We start from the raw sequence: 19,456 nt of genomic DNA on the forward strand, positions 1-19,456 counted from the left end.
AAATTCAGAACACAAAATAATGAAAAAAAAAAAAAACAATAAATGAACTGTTTTTTTTTTCCAAGGGAGCAACCCCCACCCAAAAAAATCAAATATTTCAACTCTATGACCACACCAATTTGAAAAAAATAAACCTTTTCCATAAAAGGGAATTAATAGTTCCCATACCTCCCAAAATCTTTACACAAGAAATGTTGGCAAACCCAAATATTGCACCCAAAATCAAAGATCATTTTTAAGTGTCACTATAATTTAATTAAAGCATAAACAAAACAAGAGGTCACACATTAACAAGAAGTTTCCCAGCAGTAAAACCTCTTAAACTTTTGACATCTACCCTAACTACACTAAAACATGAACCCAGCATCATTACCTGTCACACAATCCAGTACTCCTGTAACTTACCACCACTCAAAAAATGCATCCCAGCACACATTCAACTGTATGTATATTTGTACATATTAACTACAACCCCCCAACGAAATACCTTCCTCAAATCTTGGGCTAGGCTATATAAATCTAACAATATGCCATCTGCATAAAAGGATGTTACCACACTTTAACCATTCATATTATAATGTCTTAACAAGCACTGATCAATCTGTTCCACAAGGAATTAAAAATACAACAGACATTCTTGTCTGGTTCATCTTGGCAGCCTAAAGGATTCTGAGAGAGTAATATGCATTTTATCATTTGCTTGAAATCACAATATATCTCAAACTTTAGCAAGGTTTCCATCAAGTATGGCCATTTTACCCAGTCAAAAGGCGTAGTAGTCACATGCTGTCTGGTATCTATGGTAACCCTTACCACTGAAGAGGTCTTCAATAATATATCAAATGTCTGCCACCCCAACCCCCACCATCACCACACAGTCTCACAATGATCCAGGCCCACTCAACTCAGCATGCACTTTGCCAGCCTTGCATCCAAGACCAACATAAACAGTCTCTAATCATCATTTAACACAGAGACGGGTCTATATAAGGATGGTAAGATGGACTCTTTCCCTTCCTCTGGATGCTCCACTATCTGTTTTATTTATTTGCAATACATTAACAGGTTAGGTGTGCTGGTCCACAAACCTTTTCCAGTCACAATCCAGATACAGTAATTCAAATAAAACAATCAGTAGAATAACAATAATTATAGACAGTATTGCTAAACATAATAAGATATAGTAGGATATAATGAAGTCGATGATTAACACAGTAAGTTACAGTAAAAATAATAACATAACGGAATAGTGCATCAAATAATGCAATAGTGCTTAACATTTAAAAATGATATACACAGCAATGAATAATTATTGGCTGTAGTTGTACTTTAATAGTTATATGCAGTGAAGAAGCATTAAAGTAATATCAGATAGAAGAGAATATGTTTTAATGTACTTAGTAGAAACTATAGAAATATATTTGAATGTAACTTAAATAAAACTTGAACAAAAGCTGTTGTGGGTATTATAGTAGAATAACAGAAATAACAGTAATTAGAAGAAGAGACAGAGTTTAGAGATAAAACTATATGAAGATTAAGTATGTGTGTTGGGTCGTAATCATAGCATCCTTTCATGAATCAGGTGACCTAGCCCCCCAACAACCTTTATTAAACAGAGTAACTGCCAATCCTATGTTACACATTACCATCCAAAATTCCCATGGTATTCCAGCCATCCCTAGCATCTAACCTGTAGTCTGACTTATATCTTAAAGTCTAAACTGCGTCCATTAATTCTTCTTCTAGCTGGCATCCAACAATGGATGTTGTAATGAATTTAAAAAAATCTGTCATCTGGGAGAAATCCACCTTTTCTGACCATTTAAAGCTATGCAGTTGTGTACAGTAGGCTTGGAAAATATCAGTCATCAATTATTGGGTTCTACACCAGTAACCTGATATAGAAGTAATCCTGCTATCATCTGCCAATGATATTGCTTGAGTGTTGCAGTAAGGCACCGTTAATATTCTCAGGTAAGTTGAAAGTACAGATCCTTCATCCCTTCTCTCAAGAGTTCTTATTTCCTCTCCATTAGCTCCTGGGTTTTGCCTTTCAGCTGGTGTATTCACTATGTCCCCTCCTGACCACCCTTAGTCCAGCTACCTTGTAATATTCGTAGTTCCTTGACCTTATATCCCAAGACTACTTTCCTGAAAGAGCTTAACTCGTACTTATTGCATTTGGTCAATATAGTTATTTTATTTTATTATCTGTTTTCCACTGTGTGGCTCCGTGAGGCTTGGAGGTCAGTCTACTTTCCAGTTTCTACTTTCCCTTCTTTCCCATGGTTCAACAGTAGTTTTTCCCTTTAATATATCCCAGTCCTGATAAAGGGGTTCTCTTCTCATGTGAATTTTTAGTAGGCTTCCTGGAAATCTCGCTTGTACAACTAATAAGAGAATCCTGCTTTGAATAGAAATGCTTACAATCTATAGCTCTTCCAAGCCATCACCTGATAACTCTATACTGAGCATTATACTAAAGTTCAGTTCTAGCAGTAATTTTATTGATTCCTTGAATAGACTGGTGAATACGAGAGTAATAAGTCAGCCTAGGTTAATACAACATCCATCAGTCCCATTTATTTTATATAGTTATTTACATACTTCCCCAACTGAAGGACCTGAGTTGTCCTCAGTGCACACTACATCTTTGTAGTGTCTGCCTCCATGCTCCCCTTTCTCTCTGTCTCTCTCTCTCTCTCTCTCTCTCTCTCTCTCTCTCTGTCTCTCTCTCTCTCTATATATATATATATATATATATATATATATCTTCCTAATACCTTCTGAAGCAAAAACAAAACATGCCATTATGGCCTGAAAGACCCTCTGCTTAATACCTGAAGTTGAGTAAATACTGAAAAATGTAAACATCTGCCCTCTGTGCACCCATTAAACCTTCCCTTAGTTCATTCAATGAATTGCCATGTATTTGGCTGCCCAGTAAGGAACAGGGCTTCACATCTCTTCCTTGCCCTTCAGTGTGATGCAGTAGCTCCCTGATCTCAGTATCCCCTGAATAATCTTAGGTGCTCTTCACTATCCTCCATCAGTAAGGACACTCAAGATAACAGCTTCAAATCTGATTGAATCAATGGGGCCATACATCTATCCAAAAAGTGCTGTATAGCTCTTCCTCAACAGGCCAGCCAATGCTTTAACTCAACAGTGGCTTCCATGTTTGCCAATCATTCTTCCAGCAGTTTGTTTTCATTTTCCAAGGTAGTCAACATGTCTAAGTGAGTGGCCAATACTTCATCAGTCTCAGCATTTCTGGTGTGTCATAAATCCATCCATTTGGTTCAATTTTCATTTTTCAAGAAGAATCAAGTCCAACGCAGCTTGGTAACAACTTTCATTTAACCACAGTCTATCTGATCTTATTTCTGTGGACACAGGATTCATGTTTTGTTCCATGTGATTCTCAGCCATATCTAATTCATCTTCCACTTCTGTTGTCTTTCTGTCTTTGTGTTTAGAGATACAGTGGGTGTGAAACATATGAACCAACAATCTCCATCAATTGGTTTTGTAAGGTCCCAAGAACTGTGCTTAATATAAACTATGCTAATTTTATTAGAGTTCACTGGAGGCTACATCTTTACTACAGAGAGCCATGCAAGAAGTACATATAACAAATTATGTTATCTTATTAAAACACTGCATCCCTTTATTTTCATTGTGGATAATTCCAAAATTCAGCCACCCTTTCAGCAAAACAAGTTATTGTGACTCATATTTCTGTGTAACCACAAATCAACATGTTTTGTACTTTCAATGAGACACATACATTCAAACAAGTATTCATTTTATATTGTGTTGCATACAAAGATCAGGACAGTCCTAATTATCCATATCCCTAGTCATAGTTTAGATTGCTCAAATCCTAATTATTTTAGTTATCAAATTATGCATGCACTTTATATAGGAAAGGTACTTATTTGCACAGAGTTTATAATAAACATCCAGCTTCAAACTCTGACCTAATGAGATTGCAATAGGCATTTAAAAAATCACCTCAAGGTTTTGTACTTTAAAAAAATATATTATATAACCAATCAGTTTGGAGCATTTAGATATCTAAGTATTACTATCATCTAAGATAAACCATCATTCAAAGAACTTAAAAAATATCCTTCTCCAGCTCCGAATTGTATATTTGATATATGACATCTGCCTTCCTTTTCCCAAAAGGCACACATTTGGTTTTATTGAAATTAATCATCATTCTGTTTTCTTTAACCCTTGCAGTTATCTCATCTAGGATACTTATAAAGTGTCAGCCTTGTTCACATGTAATGACCACTTAGCATGCATATATAAATTAGAAAACCGTCCTGCCTAGGCTAATATCCATTAAATAAATAAGGAGCTACAACTGAACCAAGCAGTAGCTTTTGGATGATATCACTACATCTCCCCTCATTGGGCCTCCGAATCCAAACACCACTGATGGTCAGCCAGCAAGATCCACATCCAGTTTACCATAGTAACAGATACATTTAATTTTCTTAATTTATCCAATAAGACAAAAAGATAAATGACAATGAAGGTATTGGAAATGTTCATATAAATTATATCTGCATGCAGGTCATGTTTCAGTGCATTAATGATGTTGTTGTAAAAATATTACATGAATTTATCGATCTACCACTATAGCAAGCATAATGAAAGATATCAAAATAGTGCCGTTCATCGATTTTACGTGTGGTCTATTTAGTATTAACTTTTGTATTAGTTTACTAGCGCAAGGTAAATGACTGATAGATCTTGATTTAATTACATAATTAATAGTCCCATTATTATTGAAAACAGGCTTCTCAAGTATTCTGTTCTGCTCTTGTCAGATTATACACATGGTACATTATTTATAGCTATTGCTGAATAACAATGCCAAAGGTTCTAATACGGCATCAACATTAAGTCTTTATTAGAAATTCTGTCATGATCACAAGCTTTGTGTTGTCATTCACACTTCCTATTCATGTTTAAATATTAGTGATGTTTAATGCCAAATTATCTTGATTCAGTCAGTGCAGAGCTATTTTTTTATAGTCTGTACTAAAAGTTTAGCAGAAATGATTTAAAAAATGCTACCTTTTTTCCATTTAACATATGTATTTCTTAACCTGATTGCCAGGATGTAGTTGTCAATTTACAAATCAAACATTACTTCACAAATATTTTTTTTTACTTTTCTTAAAGATAGATACCTTATTCTTAATATATTCATTTGCGCACATCACTAATGCTTGATCTTATCTTTCTAGCCCCACCTATTTAGCACACATTAAGCCTCCCCATAACCTGTGTATGTATACAAGCTTATAAACTAAATTGTTGTGTGTTACTAATTATAAACAAAAATACCTCAGCACTGTAGTCCCCTGATGATTCACAAAATACACTGCTGGCTTTAACAATTAAGTGATCACTTGCAGATAGAGCTAAATACACATTGTATGCTACTTCCATATCACTCTTATTTATATGCCAATAATATTAATGCTCCTTGTAGTCTGCTATAGGACCTGATGCAAGCACCTCAAAAAAAATACTACTGCAATTGCTACAAGGACAGTGGTAAGGTCCTTTTAGTTTCTACTAGTTGAGGCTTATGTAAAAAGTATACAAATTAGGTAGCTGACCTGAGTGACTATATTACTTGTAAATATGCAATTACATAAATATTTCAAAAAGTATTAGTGTACTACAAAACTTTGTTTTAAGTTTTTCATTCTGTAACATTGTATGCTGTTGTCATGTCAAACTACAAATGCTAAACTCATGCTATACATGGTATGTAAATCATGCTGTGTTAGACCAATATTCTAAACTGAATGCAGCAAATCAAACTGAAAATCACATAAAACTATCTTGTGTTTGGGTCATGGCTGAAAAGGCGTCTTTGACCAATACTATCAGATGAATAGGTATGTTCTGATACTTCAGGAATGTGGTGATTTTTTTTTTTTGGTTACTGTACTGTGACCAATGGACTCCCATGTAGCTTTGGGCAAATGTATGCTCTCAGCTATGATTTTTTGCTGACATTCAATGCTTATAAGATGCTTAGTAACCTTGCAGTATCCTTAACCAGATATTTAAGTAGCCTATAAATACCAATAACAGCTATCCATTCTTTACACAGCCTAAGTGCCATAAAATCAATTTTCCCAGGTCATTATCAAAATATATACTTTTATAATCTTAATACTGGTTTAGACACACACACACACACACACACACACACATACACACACATGCACGTGTGTGTGTGTATGTATTTTACCATCTCTGTGTATAGTATTTACTGTATTACAGCTGAAAATGTGATAAATGATTGAAAGTATAATCAGTCTGAGATTGTAAACCAAGTGTCAGAGAAGATGCAAATTACACAGTAATAATTCAATAACTGCAAGTGCCAAGCCAGAATTGTGTTGTTCAGACACCTTACATTAGTTACCATCAACCTCACATATTCCCTAACTATACCAACGTCACCAGGTCTAGACCCCGCACCCAGAAAAAACTTGTGATCTTACAGTATTTGCATTTAAACATGAGACAGCCAGGATACTACAGTTTACCACCAGTCAGACAATAATATTTTGAAAAACAGAAGGTCCAATAAGATAAAAAAATGTAAATTATAAAAAAAATGAAACAACATACGGCTTGAATAAATGCAGAGCTACTTTATTTAAACAAGCCAACAGTTAGTTTTTCAGCATTAAAAACATCAGACGTCATCAGAGCTTCACTGCGAAAACATTATCGTTTATTAGCGTTCTGGGCCAGTACTTTTAGTAAATCATCTACTGGTTCAATCATTATACATTGCTGTCACTCTGCAATTCTAACAGTAAATTTCATTTTACACAGGAAATTTGAAGTAATCTTTTAGAGCAGAATTGCACAATGATGCTAAATTTAGTAAAACAGTCCCCTAAAATAAGTACTGTAAAAGTTTTGTTTCAAAATACTACTATCAAAGTAAACAGACTGCATTTAATTTAGTGAATGTTGTAACATTTTAATGTCTTAAAAAATGACACAGACATCCTGAATATGTGTCCAGCCTCCACAACGTCTTTATTATAAGTGATTTCTAGAAAGGACTGTACCAGATGACATGCATTTCCTGCATCTAAGCTTTTTAATACCCCAATATTCTACACACCCTTTTAGTTAGTTATAAAATGTACTATTTTATGCATATTTCTGAGGTATTATGCATTGCTGTACCCTGAAAATTGCTGAATTAGCTTTGCACTAAGTATGTCATGAGCTTGTTTACAGCAAACCAGAATCAGTAGATAATTCAATAAATATCATGATCAGCTGTCAAATTGTTTATATGTCTAGCTGGTTTCTTCAAAGGTCTTCCAAATCCATAAAACTTAACTAGACTGTTTTCTCTGTACTTCTGACTGTCCTTTTAGGAAAGTTCTGGTTGCTTGGATGCTGGTAAAGACATGGTTAAAGTACTTTCAACATTTAAAACTACTTTTTCCTAGATGTTTCTGTCTTAAAGAGCTTTTTTTTTTTTGTACAACTGACCTCTTTCTCCATGATCCACATAGGCTCCTAGTTCAGCCGCTTGATGCTCACCCTGATCCAGAACCTCAACAGAATATTGAATTCTCATCCTGTACCTTGTGTGGAATTCCAACCATATTCTGGAGTGCTTGTCATATATTTTTGCCTTCTTTCTCTATCATTAGTAATTTGTCATCATTCCCAGCCTTACACAAAGCTGGGGACAAGACATTATTGCTTCAATGTTCCTCACAAACATCACACCTGAGCACAGAAGGTCAACAAAGCTTGTACAGGAGCACTGCACTGTCTAAGAGTAACAAGCTGTAAACATTCCTGTGATCGTTATTTATTTTTAAATTTCCTCATAAGCAAACAACAAATGATTATGGCTATCTTTTGTGGTAGTGCAAGGAAGAAAGCTGTTTATATATGGAGGTACTCTTTACAGATATGGTAACTTTGTCCTCACAAGCATTGGTCTTCTCAGTTTATTGAAAAAAATAAGACTGAATTTCTTTCCTTATGATTTTTGTTCAGGCCATCATTGGATCAAAGTGCTGGGAAGAAACTCTAAAATGCACCACAGATCATCATCTAGAACCCCCATGGATTCTGGGAGTTGTTGTCCTTATGCAATTATTGTGTTCATATGTTATTACAGTGTAATCTTGGTCAGCTGGAGTCTATTGAAAGGATACAGAAAAAGCGAAGTTGAAGAATAACACGGAAATATTTTCCTTAATCATGATTTTTGTTCAGGTCATCACTGAATGAAAAAGTTTGTGCAAAATGCACCTCACATCTAAAATCTTCATGGCATCTGGAAGCTTAGCAACCCCAGACTTCATGCTTAATTCCAGAATTTCCTCCACAGTTATTACAGTGCAGTCTTGACCAGTGAGAATGTGTTGAAAAGACGCAATTAAAAGCAAAGTTAAACAGTAAAACTGAATTTCTTTGCTTAATCATGATTTTTTTCTGTCCATCAATGGATGAACAGTTTGTTTAATAAAACTCTGAAATGCACCTCAGAGCAACTAGAATCCTTATGGCTTCTGGCTGCCACAAGACCCTTAACATAATGCATTTATTTCCTCCACAGTTACCAGACTGTCTAGTTAGGATGTGTTGAAGGAAGGAAGGAAGATCCAAATGGTGTGGGTAGGCCAGGATGGCAGGTCGATGGGTGATATGAGAGTAGTGAAGTTGCAGTGGGCAATGAGGGGTGCATTGGAGCCATTTGCCTAGGGTACAAATCAAATTTACCTAAGACAGGATCCGGCTGGCAGATATTACAATTTTTTAATCTTCTATCCCTTAGTAACTTAACTGGTAAGATGCTGTAATTGTGCAGTGGAGTACTCCTATATTCCTAAAGATGGTAATCTCTATAGCAATTTTTTTTATGTTTGGGAATGTCTGTCCACTTGTTCATTAGATTGTGAATACCTCAGAATTTGTAGCTACAAAGCTCATATCGCAATTGCTTGGAAAATGGAGTGCATAAATGATAGTTTGAGTACACTCACCCCTGAAGAATAGGTACCTAAGTTAGTACAGGAATAAATGAGGTACTAGGCACTCTTCTTGCAGTCCCTGCTGCAGCCATGAGTAAGATATTTAAGAGCTACAGTCCTCATTCTGTCTTTCCCATACATTTATTCTTAATGAATGTACCCTAGGCAAAAAACACTTTATTCAGTTGCTTTTACAGTATTTTTGTTTCCTCCTGCTCTATTACTTCATCTTGCTTTTTCTGCTACTTGTTCTCTAAACTGTTCAATTGCATCTTTTCTGCTGCATTTATTACTGCTTGTTTTTATCCTGTTTAAATTGTATGTGTTATTCTAAGCATCTTACCTTTGGTTTAAGCACTTGGGCTTTAGGCCTACCCCTTAGCTCTCCCTGACCTCTCTCCCTCAGATTCTGACAAACATGAATGGACAATTTCCTATGGTTTCTCTTGTCAGCCTGGTTGATATGGGTATCCTGAGACAGTGTAGTAACTGCCTCATGTACACAGACAACCATCTACTACTACTACCACCTAGGAACACAATTTGTGAGAAATGCAATTACATTAAGAACCTAGAGTCTATGCCCTCTCCCTCGCAAGCCAGTATATCTGGCACTGAGAAGGTTGCCATCAAAATCACTACACCTCAAACACCATCCACAACTACACAACACACACCCATATCTGCAGAGGTTCTCAGCAAAAACAAACTCAAACAAAGGAGACCTCAGAGGCAAAAACACACACAAACTCCAAAACCCCCCCACACCACATACCACGCATAATCCACACACCTATGTCTCACAACCACTAAGCCTAACCATAAACCCAACATATTAGTAATAGGAGACTCCATTGTGAGACACACAGATGTGCTTCTCGCCAGGCTGGATAAGGAGAAAGTCATGGTTAGTTGATTGTCGGGTACCAAAATCCACCATATCACACACACACTCAAGTCTCTCAACAGCAGGTACTCTTATGACTCTGTCATAGTCCATGTTGGTGTGAACACCTTGGGACATACCTCCCTGGACTATATGAAGAGAGACATGACTGAGCTCACTGAATATGTGTCCCAGGCAGGTATGTCCCTAGCCTTAAGCAGCATTCTACTGTCACCCAGAATGATGCCTCAATACAAACAGAAAATGATTGACTTTAACAACTGGCTTAGCATCTGGTGTCATTCCAGGGGGGATCTAGTACCTGACATCCTGGGAAGATAAGATCCACAGACCACCATGCTTTGCTAGAGATGACCTGCATCTGTCTCACTTGGGCTTCAGGCTTCTGGCAAAGGCCCTTGCTTTCCCCATAGTACCTTTTTTAGGAAAAGTCATGAGGTTGATACTACCAACATAAAAATGTCAACAAAATGCAAATTAAAGGTCATGCTGATAAACGTTATGAGTCTAAACATGAAATTGCACTCATTCTTAACCCTGGAAGATGCAGACATGTGCAGTCACAGAAACATGGTTCAAAGCTGTGGAGAGAGAGGTGTAAACCCCACCTACTTTTGGTTTTATATTGTTAGCTTTCAGTGAAATGAGATTCATAAATATAAAAGCTAAGTAGGTGGGGGGCTATGCCCCCACACCCCCTAACTATATATACTAACTCCAGGATCACACTACAGTGGGGAAACGGGTATATACATTTTATTTGTCCAACAGTACTTACATTCAGTGAAATGTGATTCAGTGAAATGAGTTTTCAGTGATTTGAGCTTTCAGCTATTTTTATGAGGGTGAATTGAAATTCAGTGAAATGAATTTTCAGTGAATCAAAGTAGACCCCTGTGCTTACACATCATTAATACATTTCACTATCCCCAACTTCTTGCAAGCAAACTGACCCAAAATATTAGATGAATTAACTTCCTGATTCAGTGCTACAAGCTGGAAGTGGATTTTATGCTTTTGTTTGCATTATTTTCATGTACCAATTCCTTTACCTGGTATACTAAATAAAATTAATAATATGCATATTGCTTTCAGTGCTTTTCAACCCCTATGCTTTGAAAGTATTTTCCAGAAAAAATATTATACTCTGCATCAGCACACTGCACCACTAATTTAAACTAAACATATTTAATCCTGAGCTTCTGTTTAAATTCTGACTGAATGTCTTGATGGCCTACATGTCAGCACTGTGATTCCACAACACCAGATCTGTCTATTTTAGTAAAATCTACAGACATTTCACTTTCACATTTTGCCTCAGTAATGCACAGATCCTTTGAAACACTCTTGTTTTCAATTTTATGTATGTTAATGAGATGATTATTTTTGCCACAAGTTCTACAGTTCTTACTAAACATGGGATATGTCTTTTTCTCATACTCACAGCCATATGTAATACATGAGACTTGAATTTCTTCTGCTGCATACTTTTTGTGCAACTCATGGCTCTCAGCCTCATCATCATTATTAATTTTGTGCATTTTCACTTTAGAATTCATTTTTACTTTATTTAAGTTTTATTTTATATTACTCACTTCAATTTCTTCAGTTATTTCAGTTAACTGCGTGTTTGGAATTTTACTCACTCTGCACACATCCACAATATTAGATAAGGTGAAAAGACTTGTTTGTACCTGAACGGATCAAAACAAGGTCCAAAAAAAACCAAGCCACCCTGGTGGACATCAAGTATAAATAAGTTATATGACAAGAGGAAGAAACTAATGCCTAAGAACAAGAGGGAACTGAATCAGCAGAGGAAGAACACTCTCCACAGCTTTGACAAGCAAATTATATATCTTGTAAAGTCCTCTAAAGATAATTATGAAGCTAAACTAGCATCCCTAGCTAAGTATAATCACAAGGCATTTGTTAGTTACATCAGAAATCTAAAACAGAAGGCCCAGCTTTGTGCTGAAATTGTAGTACATGATACCATTCATACTGACCCTGAGGACATCAGCAACCTGCTAGCAGACAGATTTGGTGCTAACTTTACCCCCCTGTCCTCACCAGACATACTCCAAAGCATACTGGTCACCAGTCCTCTACCTAGTATCTCCAAAGACCAGGTCATAACCGCACTTTCCATGGCCAAAAACACAGCCTCTATGACATTGGATAACATCCCACTCTGGCTAATAAATGGTCTAAAACAAGACCTAGCCCTAGTGGAACCACTTGGCAATCTCTTCAACCACAGTCTAAGTACTGGCTTTGTCCCAGCAGAGTGGAAAACAGCAACAGTAATTCCCCTTGCACAATGTGGGGTCCATCAACCGACCCTGGGAATTACAGACCCATAAGCCTAACCAGCCTTATCTGCAAAGCCATAGAGATAATCATCATGGACATTATCAACAAAGAGGAAAGTGGAGAAATGGAGAACAAGCAGGGGGAAAAACAAAATGGAAGGAAGGCATGAATGTGCAGGAAGGGTGTAGGAAAAAAACATAGCTATCCATTTTTTCAAGAATAAAACATGAACATATATTCACAAATTTTACTGAATTTGAACTGTCACCTCCAGAGAAAGGGATGACCACAACACAATTTGTTATATGGGGAATTGGAACAGATGTGTTCAAAATGGAAAGCTATGTATGGGACATTTTTTTTTGCGAGAGAGAGAGAAATGTTGGAGAAGGTATGTAGGAATGTCTGGTTGTGGTAAGTTGGGCAGGTGAGGAAGCAATTGCAGACAGACAAGATAAACAAGACAAGAGACAGGGATGGTGAAGGACACACGAGATGGGTGAACATCATAGTTGGGGAGAGGGTGGGGACATTGCAAAACCCATGGACATCAAGTTGTGTGACAGTGAGAATCGAGTCATCACCCACTGGACTGTCATTACTGTCACCTCACTGCACCGATGGCTTCTGTATCTGATGTCTGCATCTCCTTGTGTTATTTAATACAGTGATGGAAAGCAGTGTCTCCACCTGGAGTAGGTGTGTGCCCACAGTGTGGCGCACAATCCCATGCACTATCTCTGGCAGTTCCTGTCGGGTGATAAACTCACCAACTCCGCAACTGTTCCTGGAGGGAACCACAGACCTATCCTCCGGGCAGAACTATCTGAGGGTCGAGGAAGTGCAAGAGTGGCAGAGGGTGTGCTACCAGGTTCTGCACCAGATGTGCTGGCAGCGGTACTGTAGCCGGTAGAGTGGGGGCAGGTGGATCCCATAGGACAGGTATATCCCACTGTGCTGGGGGAAAAAAATAAATAAAAAATAAAAAAAGAGAGAGAGGAAAGAAAAGGGTTGGGGTGAGAGAAAAAAGGGAGAATATTAGTAACTCCATATGTGACATACAAAGCATTGATACAAATCTTTGACTCTATTCTATTATATTTACTTTTAACAGTACCAGTTCCTATATACTACAAATTGCGGTAAGCAATCTTTGATGTGTACATACATTGCATATATGTGTGTTCCAGTTTTACTGATTATAGTCTACAGCCAGCCAGTGGTAACACTGCTTTGCAGCTCTTATATTACATTGCAGTATTGAGGAAAACTTAACAATATTCTATGTTTGGAAGTGTAAATTATGAAGGCACAACCTATGGCTACTTTGTAATACTGAACTGTTGTTTTGCCCCCCAGAGTAATGCATATGCATACTTTACTATTATAGTTGAGAAAGTAATGCTCAATTTGATACAACTGTATAATCAACCAATAAATGCATTGAAACTTTTAATGCTAAAATAACCCTACTGTTGGGATGCATACATACCACATGTGTCTCGCACCCATGCCAATCTAGCAGCATGGGTTGGCACATTCAATTCTTGGTCTGTGATGGCTGATGAAAAAACAGAACAGAATACCATTAAGCATACCAATCCTGAGTGTATCCAGCATTTAACTCTGACAAGTAGTGTGTATAATTGATACCTGCACATCTGTGGGGTGCCCCCAGTCCTACATTCCTCAATATAATGGTCAAGGGTATCCATCTTCCTCATCCTGAGGTCTCTGTAGTGATTCCAACATTGTTCACCAGTGCAGTGGGATACCAGTAGCACTGGTCAGAGCCCTGGCTAGACTATTCCATGCCTCTGCCTTGCAATCTGAGTCACAAGAGTCCCTCTGCAACAGCCTGGGCCCATGCTCATTCACTAGGGTCCAACAAACACTTTGGACTCCTGGACACCCCATCTTTGAGCACAAAATATCAAAAGCTCTCCAGGAATGCCTGCCATGCCTATCACAGATCAAGACCAGTGTAGAAATATGTTTTCCCACCAGTTGCAGGTATCACACTTACTGGGAGTGTGCACTTTCTGGATATGCAATATTTGAAAGTGTTGAGCAGTGCTTATCATCAAGCAAACACTTTGCGTGACAGTGCACACTGCAGGGAAATGTGTTTGCATGATGGTCAATAGTATCAATTGAATACATCCGGTGTATGTCTGTGGCTGTCTGGGTCCTGTCTACTACCTGGGTTGCCCATTCTTTTGGTTTGTGCACTGCCACTCTACATGCAAACAAGATACACATAGCCAAAGCCGTTTGTGCTAAGTGGCGCATCTCGCAAACAGTGCCCCCCCCCAAAAAAAATGTAAAAAGTATAGAAAATGTAGAATTAACTGAAATGTGGAAATCAATCTATGACATTCACAGTATAAACTGTTAGTACACATGAGATATGACTACATAGGTCTGGATCCCAACTCTCACTGCAATGCACTATCAGAAAATAGGAGGGGGACTTATCTATCTTTGCCCCACAAACAGCTTTGCAGCAAATACATGGCATAATTCCTCACACAACCAAGTGCAACTGAATGTACACTGATATCAAGGCATGACCTGTTATTTGTAAATATAGTCTGTGTAATATATTTAGATGTATTGCACTTAGTGATCACACAACTTGCTATTATAATTCCTTGAAAATATACAGCTGTGTCCTACCTTTCTGTGTTTCTTGGTCATACATCAGTTTTCTGACTAGTACTCAGAAACATGCAGTGTGTAAGCCAATCTATATCATTTACCTTAAAATGTGTGAGGATATTAACTGGGAACACTATGATATGCAAATGCTATTAAATTAATGGCAATTTGTATTGCACAAACAAACATAGACTGCTGTTTTGTTGGAGGGGACAAAGGTGGGTTCCTGTCATGGCATATGCAAGGGTATAATGTTCTTTTGAGGGTGTGGACCCAGGCTGAGCTACTGTTATGGCACAAACAAGGATATGTTGCTGTTGTTACTCATCTTGTCTTGCATCCTGCTGGTTTGATCTTGTGAGGGTGGTGAAGCTGGAAACTGCTATGTGTCTCATTACTTTCAAACGTCTCTCTGTTATGATTTCCCATTACAAACATATGGTGCTAAACTGAGGCCATGCAGTGATCGGCATTACTTTGGGGAGTTATCAATGTATGAATGTTTGAGGCCTGAGGCCTACTACTTACTAATGGACATACAAGTCAAATCACTCTCTGCTGTCACATGTGACATTAATTTCTGTACAAATCTCCCACCTTGTAGTTGCTTACTGTACCATGTGATGAAATACAAGGACATGTGTGCAGGACTTACCTTGTAAATGCAGCATTTGCCACAGCATTTGTTCAGGGCTGACTGTGATGCAAGCAGCACACAGCCAATACATGGTGAGGTAAAGGCTGTGGTTCTGAGGTGAGGTCAGCAGAGGTCACAGGGTTCCTGTATTGTGTCCCTGTCCACCCTGTAGTACTCTATAATGTCTATTTGTGTATTTTGTGATAAGTTAAACGTGACCTGAAAACTCTTCTCTGTCTCACCCTAGGCCTATTGGCAGCAGTAGTAGCATTGCCTGCAGCCTGTAGCATGTACAAGTGGAGTTAAGCATCAGCAGCTCCTGGCATTCTGTCTGTGTAGACTTTCTGTGTCTGTACTCCACTACTTTTGAAATCCAGAGGAAAATCCAGCATGGAGTCTACATGGTTGCTTTATATATTGTTGAATGGCTCCACCAGATTGGCTGATTAGCATGCATTTCAGCTGCTTATGATATAATTAGCATTTCTGAAACACAGTCTAAGACAGATGAAATTCATTAATAATCTACTCCATTATAAAAAGCTAGCCAAACTGATGGTGAGGACACTTGCTACATGTTTGCAGGACTTCAAAAACAATATTTCCAGAGATATTTTTACAGAGGAGTACTGAACTCCAGCAGGTATGCTATCATTTTGTTATCAACATAATGTATATGCTGGAAATATTAATTAATAATGTGAAGCAAAGCCTTTTGCACTGATACCTGTATGCACTAGTTAGAAGTGTACTGATGGCAAGGCCATGTTTGTCAAGCCATTACAGAGGTACAAATGATTGACAATACATGAAAATAGAACGCTGTGTGATACATATGTACAAATGTTTCAGGGACAGGTCCTTTGAATGCATGTTTAGCATTTCAAATGTGTTTTATTAGGAAAAATGGTTCATGTGTCTCTTCTTTAGTGGGTGGGGGAGCAAAGAAAAGTTACTGTTATGTCACAAACTAGAATGGACTGTTCTTTTGGGGGGGTGGAGGATACACCTGAGTTACTGCTATGGCACATACAAGAATATGTTGCTCTTGCTACTCTACTTGTTTAGTGTCCTGCCTATACAACACACACCCACATATGTGAAGGTTCTCAACAAAAACATACTCAAACAAAGGAGACCTCAGAGGCAAAAATACACGTGAACTCCACAACCATCCACATGACATACCACGCATATTCCTCACACCTGTGTCTCACAATCACAAAGGCCTAACCATAAACCCAACATATTAGTCACACAGATATTCCTCTCACCAGACTGGATAAGGAGGAAGTCACGGTTAGTTGTCTGTCAGGTGCCAGAATTTGCCATATCACACACGCAATCAAGTCTCTCAACAACAGGTACTGTTATGACTCTGTCTTAGTCCATGTTGGGGTGAATGACTTGAGACATACTTCCCTGGACTATATGAAGAGTGAAATGATTGAGCTCACTGAATATGCATCCCAGGCAGGTATGTCCCTAGCCTTAAACAGCATTCTACCATCACCCAGAATGATGCCTCAATACAAACAGAAAATGATTGACTTTAACAATTGGCTTAGTTTCTGGTGTCATTCCAGGGGGATGCAATACCTGACAGTCTGGGAAGATATGATCGACAGACCAAGATGCTTTGCTAGAGATGGTCTGCATCTGTCTCACTTGGGCTTCAGGCTTCTGGCAAAGGCTCTTGCCTCCCCCATAGTGCCTTTTTTAGCAAAAGTCTTGAGATCGATAAAGCCAACAAAAAATGTCAACAAAATGCAAATTAAAAGTCATGCTGCTAAACGCTAGGAGTCTAAACATGAAACTGCGCTCATTGCAAGCATTCTTAACCCTGGAAGATGCTGACATTTGTGCAGTCACAGAAGCCTGGTTCAAACCTACGGGGAGCACCCCAGCCTTACGTGGTTACTCATCCTATCATATATTCAGACCCCAAACTGTAAGCAGCAAAGACAAAGGAGGTGGAGTTTCAATGTATATTAAAGACACACACACCTCCAGGCTGGTCAAACAGTATGACGCACAGGAAACACTCCAGGTGCAGTTAACCATTGACAAGACCCCTATTCAAGTCATAGTTAGCTACAGGCCCCTAAATTTGACTCCGGATGCCCACTCCACCTATCTGGACCTCTTTGAATCTATCAAGATTCAACCCTTTACCCTGATCCTGGGAGACTTTAACTACCCAACCATAGATTGGAAAAACTACTCATGCCAGAATGCAAATGCCCAGAGATTCATTGATTTTTATCAATGCAAATGCCTTGGAGTAATAGTCAATACCCCAACAAAAGGTGATAATATCTTGGACTTGGAATTAACCAAAATTGAGTAACCACTGCAGCACCCCTACAGTATCATCCTCCCTGGTAAGATCTGGCCATAAAGCTGTCTCTCCTCTGACCCCCCCCCCCCCACTAGCTAGGGTCAAGCAAAAAACTTTTTCAAAGCTGATTACAACCTCTTGAGGGATGGTATAAACAGCTTCACAGCCCCCTCCCCCTCTGTTGGAACTGGCACCAATGTCCAAATCTACACAAGTACTGCACGAGCACTTATATATATGCATGGAATCAGGAACACCTGACAGGAAAAAATCATCCTCCGCAAGGAAGAGTAAACCTGTCTGGTGGACATCTGCAATAAATAAACTATATAACAAAAGGAACAACTGCTGTCCAGGACCAAGAAGGAGCAGGTGCCCAATTGGAAGCAATCTCTCCTTAGCCTGAACAAGCAAATAAGATCACTAGTGAAATCCTCTAAAGCCAACTTCGAGTCCAAATTGGCCACATCTACTAGAGACAATCATAAGGCCTTCTTCACATATGTCCACAATCTCAAAGGAATCACCCAGATCTGTTCAGAACTGGTGGTCAAAGACACCCCATACACAAATGCTGTAGATATAGCCAACCACCTGGCTGACAGATTCAGTGAAAATTTCACCCCTCTGTTCCCCCCATCAGTAAATCAGGACATTCATTGTACCTGCCCCCCTCCCCTTATCTCTAGGGAGCAGGTCATTACTGCCCTCTCAAAGGCAAAAAATACAGCCTCCATGGGACCCAATAACATCCCCTGGCTGCATCCTACATGAACTTAGGCATGAACTTGCAGCACCATTAGGCACCCTATTCAACCAAAGCCTGGGTACTGGTTTTGTCCCAGCCAAGTGGAGGACAGCCACTATCATCCCTTTGCACAAAGGTGGAGCATTCACCGATCCAGGAAATTATAGACCCGTCAGCCTAACTAGCCTGATCTGCAAGGCCATGTAATGGATTATCATGGACCTCATTAACAGGGACATTGGCAACCTCCAAATACTCAAACCCACACAGTTTGGCTTTGTCAAGGTGAGGTTATGTCTGTTAAAGTTGGTTGACTTCTTTGAGACAGTCACCAAAGCCATGGACAAGGGGAAGATGGTGTATAATGCCTACCTTGACCTGCCCAAGGCCTTCGACACTATTCTGCACTCAGTCATAGTAGACAAACTCTCTCAACTAGGTATCAATCCATATGTTATCAGATGGGTAGTAAACTGGGTCACTGAGAGAACCCACCTAAGCAAAATAGGGATAGCCACCTCAAGCTTGTAGACCCATAACAAGCAGCATACCCCAGGGATCAGTCTTGGGGCCTCTGTTATTCGGGATATACTTCTCTGAGGTGCAGGCCAAAACCAGTGGCCTATGGCTGACCAAGTTTGCAGATGAATGCAAGCTGGGCATGGCCATCAATTCCCCAAGTGATGTGGACGTCCTTCAAAAGAGTCTCACCCAAACAAATGATTGGTGCCAGAAACATGGCCTTAAGCTGAATGCCAAAAAATGCATTATCATCCCA

Source organism: Protopterus annectens, chromosome 13.part0, assembly GCF_019279795.1.
Source record: "Protopterus annectens isolate FY-2018-M chromosome 13.part0, PAN1.0, whole genome shotgun sequence".
Taxonomy (NCBI): Eukaryota; Metazoa; Chordata; order Ceratodontiformes; family Protopteridae; genus Protopterus; species Protopterus annectens.